Source organism: Pseudophryne corroboree, chromosome 10 (genome assembly GCF_028390025.1).
Source record: "Pseudophryne corroboree isolate aPseCor3 chromosome 10, aPseCor3.hap2, whole genome shotgun sequence".
NCBI classification, from domain to species: domain Eukaryota; kingdom Metazoa; phylum Chordata; class Amphibia; order Anura; family Myobatrachidae; genus Pseudophryne; species Pseudophryne corroboree.
This window is the reverse complement of record NC_086453.1, coordinates 6,521,817-6,535,380: the sequence shown is the minus strand read 5'-3', so window position 1 is coordinate 6,535,380 and position 13,564 is coordinate 6,521,817.

Here is a 13,564-nt window from a genome sequence, read left to right as displayed (position 1 = left end):
CTAAACTGTCTACAGTGATCGCAAGGTAGGAGTAGGTTTGGAGCTACTCTGAAACGGCATGAAAATTTTAGCGAGCACTTCTGCTAAGCTAAGATACACTCCCAGAGGGCGGCGGCCTAGCGTGTGCAATGCTGCTAAAAGCAGCTAGCGAGCGAACAACTCGGAATGAGGGCCATGGTTTTGCCCATTAGAGTGATTTTTTTGGTTTGCTAACAACCCTGAATAATCCCCCTTATAGCAATCAGCCCTTTTACGGCATGCACCTGCGTCACATATATCAGATATACAGAACATGTTCCCTCTCCTGCGTCACATATATCAGATATACAGAACATGTTCCCTCTCCTGCGTCATATATATCAGATATGCAGAACATGTTCCCTCTCCTGCGTCACATATATCAGATATGCAGAACATGTTCCCTCTCCTGCGTCACATATATCAGATATACAGAACATATTCCCTCTCCTGCGTCACATATATCAGATATACAGAACATGTTCCCTCTCCTGCGTCACATATATCAGATATGCAGAACATGTTCCCTCTCCTGCGTCATATATATCAGATATGCAGAACATGTTCCCTCTCCTGCGTCACATATATCAGATATACAGAACATGTTCCCTCTCCTACGTCACATATATCACATATGCAGAACATGTTCCCTCTCCTGCGTCACATATATCAGATATACAGAACATGTTCCCTCTCCTACGTCACATATATCACATATGCAGAACATGTTCCCTCTCCTGCGTCACATATATCAGATATACAGAACATGTTCCCTCTCCTGAGTCACATATATCAGATATGCAGAACATGTTCCCTCTCCTGCGTCACATATATCAGATATGCAGAACATGTTCCCTCTCCTGCGTCATATATATCAGATATACAGAACATGTTCCCTCTCCTGAGTCACATATATCAGATATGCAGAACATGTTCCCTCTCCTGCGTCACATATATCAGATATGCAGAACATGTTCCCTCTCCTGCGTCACATATATCAGATATACAGAACATATTCCCTCTCCTGCGTCATATATATCAGATATACAGAACATGTTCCCTCTCCTGAGTCACATATATCAGATATGCAGAACATGTTCCCTCTCCTGCGTCACATATATCAGATATACAGAACATGGTCCCTCTCCTGCGTCATATATATCAGATATGCAGAACATGTTCCCTCTCCTGCGTCACATATATCAGATATACAGAACATGTTCCCTCTCCTACGTCACATATATCACATATGCAGAACATGTTCCCTCTCCTGCGTCACATATATCAGATATGCAGAACATGTTCCCTCTCCTGCGTCACATATATCAGATATGCAGAACATGTTCCCTCTCCTGCGTCACATATATCAGATATACAGAACATGGTCCCTCTCCTGCGTCATATATATCAGATATGCAGAACATGTTCCCTCTCCTGCGTCACATATATCAGATATACAGAACATGTTCCCTCTCCTGCGTCATATATATCAGATATGCAGAACATGTTCCCTCTCCTGCGTCACATATATCAGATATACAGAACATGTTCCCTCTCCTACGTCACATATATCAGATATGCAGAACATGTTCCCTCTCCTGCGGCACATATATCAGATATACAGAACATGTTCCCTCTCCTGCGTCACATATATCAGATATACAGAACATGTTCCCTCTCCTGAGTCACATATATCAGATATACAGAACATGTTCCCTCTCCTGCGTCACATATATCAGATATACAGAACATGGTCCCTCTCCTGCGTCATATATATCAGATATGCAGAACATGTTCCCTCTCCTGCGTCACATATATCAGATATGCAGAACATGTTCCCTCTCCTGCGTCACATATATCAGATATACAGAACATGTTCCCTCTCCTGCGTCACATATATCAGATATACAGAACATGGTCCCTCTCCTGCGTCATATATATCAGATATACAGAACATGTTCCCTCTCCTGCGTCATATATATCAGATATGCAGAACATGTTCCCTCTCCTGCGTCACATATATCAGATATACAGAACATGTTCCCTCTCCTACGTCACATATATCAGATATGCAGAACATGTTCCCTCTCCTGCGGCACATATATCAGATATGCAGAACATGTTCCCTCTCCTGCGTCACATATATCAGATATACAGAACATGTTCCCTCTCCTGAGTCACATATATCAGATATACAGAACATGTTCCCTCTCCTGCGTCACATATATCAGATATGCAGAACATGTTCCCTCTCCTGCGTCATATATATCAGATATGCAGAACATGTTCCCTCTCCTGCGTCACATATATCAGATATGCAGAACATGTTCCCTCTCCTGCGTCACATATATCAGATATGCAGAACATGTTCCCTCTCCTGCGTCACATATATCAGATATACAGAACATGTTCTCTCTCCTGAATCACATATATCAGATATGCAGAACATGTTCCCTCTCCTGCGTCACATATATCAGATATACAGAACATGTTCCCTCTCCTGCGTCACATATATCAGATATACAGAACATGTTCCCTCTCCTGCGTCACATATATCAGATATGCAGAACATGTTCCCTCTCCTGCGTCACATATATCAGATATACAGAACATGTTCCCTCTCCTGCGTCATATATATCAGATATGCAGAACATGTTCCCTCTCCTGCGTCACATATATCAGATATGCAGAACATGTTCCCTCTCCTGCGTCACATATATCAGATATACAGAACATGTTCCCTCTCCTGCGTCACATATATCAGATATGCAGAACATGTTCCCTCTCCTGCGTCACATATATCAGATATGCAGAACATGTTCCCTCTCCTGCGTCACATATATCAGATATACAGAACATGTTCCCTCTCCTGCGTCACATATATCAGATATGCAGAACATGTTCCCTCTCCTGCGTCACAGATATCAGATATACAGAACACGTTCCCTCTCCTGCGTCACATATATCAGATATGCAGAATATGTTCCCTCTCCTGCGTCACATATATGTTAGGATCTCCTGCTCTGTGCTGCCACGTCGCCATGGCAACCGGGAGGCAAGTGTTAGCGAAGTAACCTGAGCGCAGCTGATACTCCGGTCCGGGTTTTTACTGTGCAGTGGTTACAGGCTCTGTGCACGGCAGGGAATCCGGCGCTGGTTTTGTGCTCACAGTCTGTGAGGTCTGAGTGGGGCGTGGACAGCACCTGCTATATAAACCATCCTCTCAGGCTAGGCAAATGCTGCTGAATCTTTGTTTGTTAGTCAGTTCCAGAGAGTTAGCTAGTACTGTGTGACTTTGTATTACTTGTTGCTTACTGCAAATAGGCCTTGGGATTCGGTACTTCATTCTGCCAATCCGGACCTAGCAGTAAGACTGGAGTCAGTTGTTTGACCTGCTGGGGTTCTTTTGCTATTCTGTGAACCCAGCAGGTTTGCGGCTGTACTCTCAGACCTGCTTGCTTAATCCTCCCTCACTGTGCAGGGCGTCCAGGTGTCAGTTTAGTGGCAGTAAGCTGAACCTGTGCCCTGCAAGTGGGGGTTAGGATTGTGGATACTCTCCTTGTGTCTATATTTCTATCTCTGACCAAGGAGTTTATTCCCACACCCGTTGGTAACCCTTTGGGGTTTTTTCTGTTGCTCTTAGCAACATCATTTCGAGTGCTCCACATGTTAAATCACTACATCTCGCTTCATTGTCCGCTCTATTCCATCTGAGCATTCCTGACACTAGGGAGACACCCAGTTCCTGAGCCTTTGGGCTTCTCCGTTCACTTTGTGTTTATTAGTTATTCCATCACCTCCTGTGTATGTTATACTGTCTGTGAGTTTGTTTGCTTTGCATCCCTCTCTGTTCATACACCGGTATACTCCTGTTAGCACTGGTGTGCGTAACATATTCAGCAGCCCTACTCCTGTTGAAATTTTGTGGGAATATGGAGCATACCCCTCAAAATACTTTGCAACAGGTGGTCGATCAGATGCAGATCCTGACTCGACAATTTAATGAGATGTCCATTAAAATGAACACCCCGCAGGCCGCTAGCGGAGCTCCCGCAGCAGCAGCGGCAAGTTCAGGGGTTAAGGAGCCGAAAGTAAATCTCCCGGATCGTTTTTCTGGAGATCGCTCGCAGTTCTTTTGTTTCAAGGAGAGCTGTAAGCTATATTTCAGGCTTAGGCCCCAGTCTTCTGGGTCGGAGATTCAGCGGGTGGGCATGGTGATTTCCTTGCTACAAGGAGACCCACAGGTCTGGGCATATGGGTTGCAGCCTGACTGTCCGTCGCTTAAAAGTGTTGATGCTTTTTTTTACGGCACTGGGCATTTTGTATGATGACCCTGACAAGATGGCTTCAGCCGAGGCTCAGATTACGGTCCTTAAGCAAGGGCGACGGCCAGCTGAGGTTTATAGTACGGAGTTTCGGAGGTTGGCTCATGATACCCAGTGGAATGACCCAGCCCTGAGAAACCAGTACCGAAGGGGCCTTTCTGACCAGATAAAGGACCAACTGGTACACTATCCCTCGCCTGATAGCTTAGATCAGCTCATGCAGTTATCCATCGGGTGGATAGACGGCTGAGAGAGCGTAGGCTTGAAAGGGAGACAGCAGTTTCCTTTTTTCCCAAGGGAACCTCAGACTCTGAGGAATATTCCGAGGAGCCTATGCAGATTGGGGCTACCCGCCTCTCCTCGCGTGAGAAGACGCGGAGGAGACAGCAGGGTTTGTGTTTGTACTGTGGGAATAAAGGTCATGTTGTAGTATCGTGCCCAGAAAAGCCGGAAAACTTCAGGGCCTGAGGGTGATGGGAAATATCCTGTCAGGCCAGAAGTCAGAATTTCCCAAAGAGACTTTTCTCATTCCGGTGACTTTGGAGATCCTTGGCCAAACTGTCAAGACTGAGGCCTTTGTTGACAGTAGAGATGAGCGCCGGAAATTTTTCGGGTTTTGTGTTTTGGTTTTGGGTTCGGTTCCGCGGCCGTGTTTTGGGTTCGACCGCGTTTTGGCAAAACCTCACCGAATTTTTTTTGTCGGATTCGGGTGTGTTTTGGATTCGGGTGTTTTTTTCAAAAAACCCTAAAAAACAGCTTAAATCATAGAATTTGGGGGTCATTTTGATCCCATATTATTATTAACCTCAAAAACCATAATTTTCACTCATTTTCAGTCTATTCTGAATACCTCACACCTCACAATATTATTTTTAGTCCTAAAATTTGCACCGAGGTCGCTGGATGACTAAGCTAAGCGACCCTAGTGGCCGACACAAACACCTGGCCCATCTAGGAGTGGCACTGCAGTGTCACGCAGGATGGCCCTTCCAAAAAACACTCCCCAAACAGCACATGACGCAAAGAAAAAAAGAGGTGCAATGAGGTAGCTGTGTGACTAAGCTCAGCGACCCAAGTGCCCGACACAAACACCTGGCCCATCTAGGAGTGGCACTGCAGTGTCACGCAGGATGTCCCTTCCAAAAAACCCTCCCCAAACAGCACATGACGCAAAGAAAAAAAGAGGCGCAATGAGGTAGCTGTGTGAGTAAGATTAGCGACCCTAGTGGCCGACACAAACACCGGGCCCATCTAGGAGTGGCACTGCAGTGTCACGCAGGATGTCCCTTCCAAAAAACCCTCCCCAAACAGCACATGACGCAAAGAAAAATAAAAGAAAAAAGAGGTGCAAGATGGAATTGTCCTTGGGCCCTCCCACCCACCCTTATGTTGTATAAACAGGACATGCACACTTTAACCAACCCATCATTTCAGTGACAGGGTCTGCCACACGACTGTGACTGATATGACGGGTTGGTTTGGACCCCCACCAAAAAAGAAGCAATTAATCTCTCCTTGCACAAACTGGCTCTACAGAGGCAAGATGTCCACCTCATCATCATCCTCCGATATATCACCGTGTACATCCCCCTCCTCACAGATTATCAATTCGTCCCCACTGGAATCCACCATCTCAGCTCCCTGTGTACTTTGTGGAGGCAATTGCTGCTGGTCAATGTCTCCGCGGAGGAATTGATTATAATTCATTTTAATGAACATCATCTTCTCCACATTTTCTGGATGTAACCTCGTACGCCGATTGCTGACAAGGTGAGCGGCGGCACTAAACACTCTTTCGGAGTACACACTTGTGGGAGGGCAACTTAGGTAGAATAAAGCCAGTTTGTGCAAGGGCCTCCAAATTGCCTCTTTTTCCTGCCAGTATAAGTACGGACTGTGTGACGTGCCTACTTGGATGCGGTCACTCATATAATCTTCCACCATTCTTTCAATGTTGAGAGAATCATATGCAGTGACAGTAGACGACATGTCCGTAATCGTTGTCAGGTCCTTCAGTCCGGACCAGATGTCAGCATCAGCAGTCGCTCCAGACTGCCCTGCATCACCGCCAGCGGGTGGGCTCGGAATTCTGAGCCTTTTCCTCGCACCCCCAGTTGCGGGAGAATGTGAAGGAGGAGATGTTGACAGGTCGCGTTCCGCTTGACTTGACAATTTTGTCACCAGCAGGTCTTTGCACCCCAGCAGACTTGTGTCTGCCGGAAAGAGAGATCCAAGGTAGGTTTTAAATCTAGGATCGAGCACGGTGGCCAAAATGTAGTGCTCTGATTTCAACAGATTGACCACCCGTGAATCCTTGTTAAGCGAATTAAGGGCTGCATCCACAAGTCCCACATGCCTAGCGGAATCGCTCCCTTTTAGCTCCTTCTTCAATGCCTCCAGCTTCTTCTGCAAAAGCCTGATGAGGGGAATGACCTGACTCAGGCTGGCAGTGTCTGAACTGACTTCACGTGTGGCAAGTTCAAAGGGCATCAGAACCTTGCACAACGTTGAAATCATTCTCCACTGCGCTTGAGACAGGTGCATTCCACCTCCTATATCGTGCTCAATTGTATAGGCTTGAATGGCCTTTTGCTGCTCCTCCAACCTCTGAAGCATATAGAGGGTTGAATTCCACCTCGTTACCACTTCTTGCTTCAGATGATGGCAGGGCAGGTTCAGTAGTTTTTGGTGGTGCTCCAGTCTTCTGTACGTGGTGCCTGTACGCCGAAAGTGTCCCGCAATTCTTCTGGCCACCGACAGCATCTCTTGCACGCCCCTGTCGTTTTTTAAAAAATTCTGCACCACCAAATTCAAGGTATGTGCAAAACATGGGACGTGCTGGAATTTGCCCAGATTTAATGCACACACAATATTGCTGGCGTTGTCCGATGCCACAAATCCACAGGAGAGTCCAATTGGGGTAAGCCATTCTGCGATGATCTTCCTCAGTTGCCGTAAGAGGTTTTCAGCTGTGTGCGTATTCTGGAAAGCGGTGATACAAAGCGTAGCCTGCCTAGGAAAGAGTTGGCGTTTGCGAGATGCTGCTACTGGTGCCGCCGCTGCTGTTCTTGCGGCGGGAGTCCATACATCTACCCAGTGGGCTGTCACAGTCATATAGTACTGACCCTGCCCTGCTCCACTTGTCCACATGTCCGTGGTTAAGTGGACATTGGGTACAACTGCATTTTTTAGGACACTGGTGAGTCTTTTTCTGACGTCCGTGTACATTCTCGGTATCGCCTGCCTACAGAAGTGGAACCTAGATGGTATTTGGTAACGGGGGCACACTGCCTCAATAAATTGTCTAGTTCCCTGTGAACTAACGGCGGATACCGGACGCACGTCTAACACCAACATAGTTGTCAAGGACTCAGTTATCCGCTTTGCAACAGGATGACTGCTGTGATATTTCATCTTCCTCGCAAAGGACTGTTGGACAGTCAATTGCTTACTGGAAGTAGTACAAGTGGGCTTACGACTTCCCCTCTGGGATGACCATCGACTCCCAGCAGCAACAACAGCAGCGCCAGCAGCAGTAGGCGTTACACGCAAGGATGCATCGGAGGAATCCCAGGCAGGAGAGGACTCGTCAGAATTGCCAGTGACATGGCCTGCAGGACTATTGGCATTCCTGGGGAAGGAGGAAATTGACACTGAGGGAGTTGGTGGGGTGGTTTGCGTGAGCTTGGTTACAAGAGGAAGGGATTTACTGGTCAGTGGACTGCTTCCGCTGTCGGCCCAAGTTTTTGAACTTGTCACTGACTTATTATGAATGCGCTGCAGGTGACGTATAAGGGAGGATGTTCCGAGGTGGTTAACGTCCTTACCCCTACTTATTACAGCTTGACAAAGGGAACACACGGCTTGACACCTGTTGTCCGCATTTCTGGTGAAATACTTCCACACCGAAGAGCTGATTTTTTTGGTATTTTCACCAGGCATGTCAACGGCCCTATTCCTCCCACGGACAACAGGTGTCTCCCCGGGTGCCTGACTTAAACAAACCACCTCACCATCAGAATCCTCCTGGTCAATTTCCTCCCCAGCGCCAGCAACACCCATATCCTCCTCATCCTGGTGTACTTCAACACTGACATCTTCAATCTGACTATCAGGAACTGGACTGCGGGTGCTCCTTCCAGCACTTGCAGGGGGCGTGCAAATGGTGGAAGGCGCATGCTCTTCACGTCCAGTGTTGGGAAGGTCAGGCATCGCAACCGACACAATTGGACTCTCCTTGTGGATTTGGGATTTCGAAGAACGCACAGTTCTTTGCGGTGCTACTGCTTTTGCCAGCTTGAGTCTTTTCATTTTTCTAGCGAGAGGCTGAGTGCCTCCATCCTCATGTGAAGCTGAACCACTAGCCATGAACATAGGCCAGGGCCTCAGCCGTTCCTTGCCACTCCGTGTGGTAAATGGCATATTGGCAAGTTTACGCTTCTCCTCCGACAATTTTATTTTAGGTTTTGGAGTCCTTTTTTTACTGATATTTGGTGTTTTGGATTTGACATGCTCTGTACTATGACATTGGGCATCGGCCTTGGCAGACGACGTTGCTGGCATTTCATCGTCTCGGCCATGACTAGTGGCAGCAGCTTCAGCACGAGGTGGAAGTGGATCTTGATCTTTCCCTAATTTTGGAACCTCAACATTTTTGTTCTCCATATTTTAATAGGCACAACTAAAAGGCACCTCAGGTAAACAATGGAGATGGATGGATACTAGTATACAATTATGGATGGACTGCCGAGTGCCGACACAGAGGTAGCTACAGCCGTGGACTACCGTACTGTACTGTGTCTGCTGCTAATATAGACTGGTTGATAAAGAGATGTAGTAGTAGTATGTATGTATAAAGAAGAAAGAAAAAAAAACCACGGGTAGGTGGTATACAATTATGGACGGACTGCCGAGTGCCGACACAGAGGTAGCTACAGCCGTGGACTACCGTACTGTACTGTGTCTGCTGCTAATATAGACTGGTTGATAAAGAGATGTAGTAGTAGTATGTATGTATAAAGAAGAAAGAAAAAAAAACCACGGGTAGGTGGTATACAATTATGGACGGACTGCCCAGTGCCGACACAGAGGTAGCTACAGCCGTGGACTACCGTACTGTACTGTGTCTGCTGCTAATATAGACTGGTTGATAAAGAGATGTAGTAGTAGTATGTATGTATAAAGAAGAAAGAAAAAAAAACCACGGGTAGGTGGTATACAATTATGGACGGACTGCCGAGTGCCGACACAGAGGTAGCTACAGCCGTGGACTACCGTACTGTACTGTGTCTGCTGCTAATATAGACTGGTTGATAAAGAGATGTAGTAGTAGTATGTATGTATAAAGAAGAAAGAAAAAAAAAACACGGGTAGGTGGTATACAATTATGGACGGACTGCCCAGTGCCGACACAGAGGTAGCTACAGCCGTGGACTACCGTACTGTACTGTGTCTGCTGCTAATATAGACTGGTTGATAAAGAGATGTAGTAGTAGTAGTATGTATGTATAAAGAAGAAAGAAAAAAAAACCACTGGTAGGTGGTATACAATTATGGACGGACTGCCGAGTGCCGACACAGAGGTAGCTACAGCCGTGGACTACTGTACTGTACTGTGTCTGCTGCTAATATAGACTGGTTGATAAAGAGATGTAGTAGTAGTATGTATGTATAAAGAAGAAAGAAAAAAAAACCACGGGTAGGTGGTATACAATTATGGACGGACTGCCGAGTGCCGACACAGAGGTAGCTACAGCCGTGAACTACCGTACTGTGTCTGCTGCGACTGGATGATAAATAATGATATAAAAAATATATATATATCACTACTGCAGCCGGACAGGTATATATTATATAATGACGGACCTGCTGGACACTGTCTGTCAGCAGAATGAGTTTTTTATAGAATAAAAAAAAAAACACCACACAAGTGAAGTCACACGACGAGTGTTTAACTTTTTCAGGCAATCACAATATAGTATACTATACTACTAACTATACTGGTGGTCAGTGTGGTCAGGTCACTGGTCAGTCACACTGGCAGTGGCACTCCTGCAGCAAAAGTGTGCACTGTTTAATTTTAATAATAATATGTACTCCTGGCTCCTGCTATAACCTATAACTGGCACTGCAGTGCTCCCCAGTCTCCCCCACAATTATAAGATGTGTGAGCTGAGCACAGTCAGATATATACATAGATGATGCAGCACACTGGGCTGAGCAGTGCACACACAGATATGGTATGTGACTGAGTCACTGTGTATCGTTTTTTTCAGGCAGAGAACGGATATATTAAATAAAACTGCACTGTCTGGTGGTCACTGTGGTCAGTCACTAGTAAACTCTGCACTCTCTACAGTTCTACAGTACTCCTAAGCTCCAGTAAATCAGGTCAATCTCTCTCTCTCTCTCTTCTAATCTAAATGGAGAGGACGCCAGCCACGTCCTCTCCCTATCAATCTCAATGCACGTGTGAAAATGGCGGCGACGCGCGGCTCCTTATATAGAATCCGAGTCTCGCGAGAATCCGATAGCGTCATGATGACGTTCGGGCGCGCTCGGGTTAACCGAGCAAGGCGGGAAGATCCGAGTCGCTCGGACCCGTGAAAAAAAACATGAAGTTCGTGCGGGTTCGGATTCAGAGAAACCGAACCCGCTCATCTCTAGTTGACAGTGGGGCCGATGGGGTTTTCATGGACCGTCAATTCGCCCTGGAACACTCTGTTCCCTCAGTACCTTTGGCATCAGAGATTGAGATCTGTGGGTTAAACGGGGAACCATTGCCCCAGGGTAAAATTACCTCCTGCACCAGCCAAATTCCTTTGTTTATTGGAGCCACACACTCTGAAAAATTGTCTTTCTATGTGACTGTCTGTTCTTTTGCCCCATTGGTTTTGGGGTTACCCTGGTTAAGGGCCCATAACCCTCAATTTGACTGGGTCTCTGGGGAGATTCTTAGTTGGGGTAGTGATTGTTTCAGGAGTTGCTTGAGCCTTCCAGTCAGGCTCTCGCAGCTAAGTTTGCCAGGATTGCCAGGATGTTATGCAGATTTTGCGGATGTGTTCTCCAAAAATGTTGCGGAGGTACTACCTCCCCATCGCCCCTATGACTGTGCCATTGATTTGTTGCCGGATGCTAAGCTTCCCAAGAGCAGGTTGTACTCCCTGTCACGTCCTGAGACTCAGGCTATGGCAGAGTACATTCAGGAGAACTTGGCTAAGGGATTCATCAGACCCTCACAGTCCCCAGTTGGGTCGGGGTTCTTCTTCGTGGGTAAAAAGGACGGTTCGTTGCGACCCTGCATCGACTTCAGGGAATTGAACCGTATCACGATTAAAAACTCGTACCCACTGCCTCTCATTTCGGTTTTGTTTGACCAGCTTCGTACTGCCACCATTTTTTCTAAGATTGACCTACGCGGTGTTTACAATCTAATCCGAATAAGAGAGGGGGATGAATGGAAGACTGCCTTTAATACCCACTCAGGGCATTATGAATATTTGGTGATGCCTTTTGGGCTCTCTAATGCCCCGGCAGTCTTCCAGGAATTCATGAACGATGTGCTCAGGGAATATTTGGATAGATTCTTAGTTGTTTATCTAGATGACATCCTAATCTTCTCCCATTCCCTGGAGGAACATCGGAAGCATGTACGCTTAGTCCTCCAGAAACTCAGAGACCACCAGCTTGGGGCGAAGCTGGAGAAGTGCGAATTTGAAGTCCAGCAAATCGCATTTCTAGGGTATATTATCTCCTCAGAAGGTTTCCAAATGGAGGGTTCTAAGGTACAGGCAGTCCTGGATTGGGTGCAGCCCACTAGTTTGAAGGCGCTTCAGCGTTTTCTGGGCTTTGCTAATTTTTATAGACGATTTATCGCTGGATTTTCGTCTATAGTGGCCCCCTTGGTGGCACTCACTAAGAAAGGGGCGGATGTTGCTCACTGGTCTTGTGAGGCCAAAGCGGCCTTTGCCCGTCTCAAAAGGGCATTTGTCTCGGCCAAGGTGCTGCGACACCCAGATCCAGAGCGTCCTTTTGTGGTAGAAGTGGATGCCTCTGAGATAGGTATTGGGGCAGTGCTCTCTCAGATGGGGGTGTCTGATAATCGCCTTCATCCCTGTGCTTACTTTTCCCGTAAATTTTCGTCTGCCGAGATGAATTATGATGTAGGTAACCGGGAATTGTTGGCTATAAAGGATGCACTCGGGGAGTGGAGACACTGGCTTGAGGGGGCTAAGTTTGTGGTCTCAATTCTCACCGACCATAAGAATCTGGCATATTTAGAGTCAGCGAAGCGGCTCAATGCCAGGCAGGCACGATGGGCTTTGTTTTTTGCTCGCTTGAATTTTTTGATAACATATCGCCCTGGGTCAAAAAACATCAAGGCTGATGCGCTCTCGCGGAGTTTTGCTCCAGTCCAAGAGACCACCGAGGAGCCATTGCCCATTGTGTCCCCATCATGTATTAAAGTGGGCATTACCCAGGACCTCTTGTCATTAGTCCTTAGAGCACAGGAGCAGGCTCCTCCAGACCTTCCGGTAGGTCTCTTGTTTGTGCCTCCTAGGTTAAGACAGCGAGTGTTCCTGGAATTCCATGCCAAGAGGTCGACAGGGCATCCGGGTATTGCCAGAACTCGGGAGTTGCTGTCTAGGGCGGTGTGGTGGCCCTCGGTGGCTAGGGATGTGGATCAGTGGGTTCGGGCATGTGACGTTTGTGCCCGAAATAAAACTCCTAGAGGGGTTCCTGTCGGCCCATTACATCCACTCTCTATTCCATCTAAGCCATGGACCCACATTTCCATGGATTTTGTGGTGGACTTGCCCAAATCCTCGGGGATGACAGCCATTTGGGTTGTCGTGGACAGGTTCTCGAAGATGGCGCATTTCGTTCCACTGGTCGGGTTGCCATCGGCCAGACGCCTGTCTGAGTTATTTATGCAGCATGTTGTGCGCCTCCACGGGTTGCCACTTGATGTGGTCTCTGACCGTGGATCCCAGTTTGTGGCCAAATTCTGGAGGGCATTTTGTTCTGATCTCCAGATTTCTGTGAGCTTGTCGTCAGGCTACCATCCACAGTCTAATGGGCAGACTGAGAGGGTGAACCAGTCCTTGGAGCAGTTCCTCAGGTGTTATGTCTCCAAGTGTCATACTGACTGGGATGCTCATCTGTCCATGGCGGAGTTTGCCTATAACAACGCGGCTCACTCTGCTACAGGGATCTCTCCC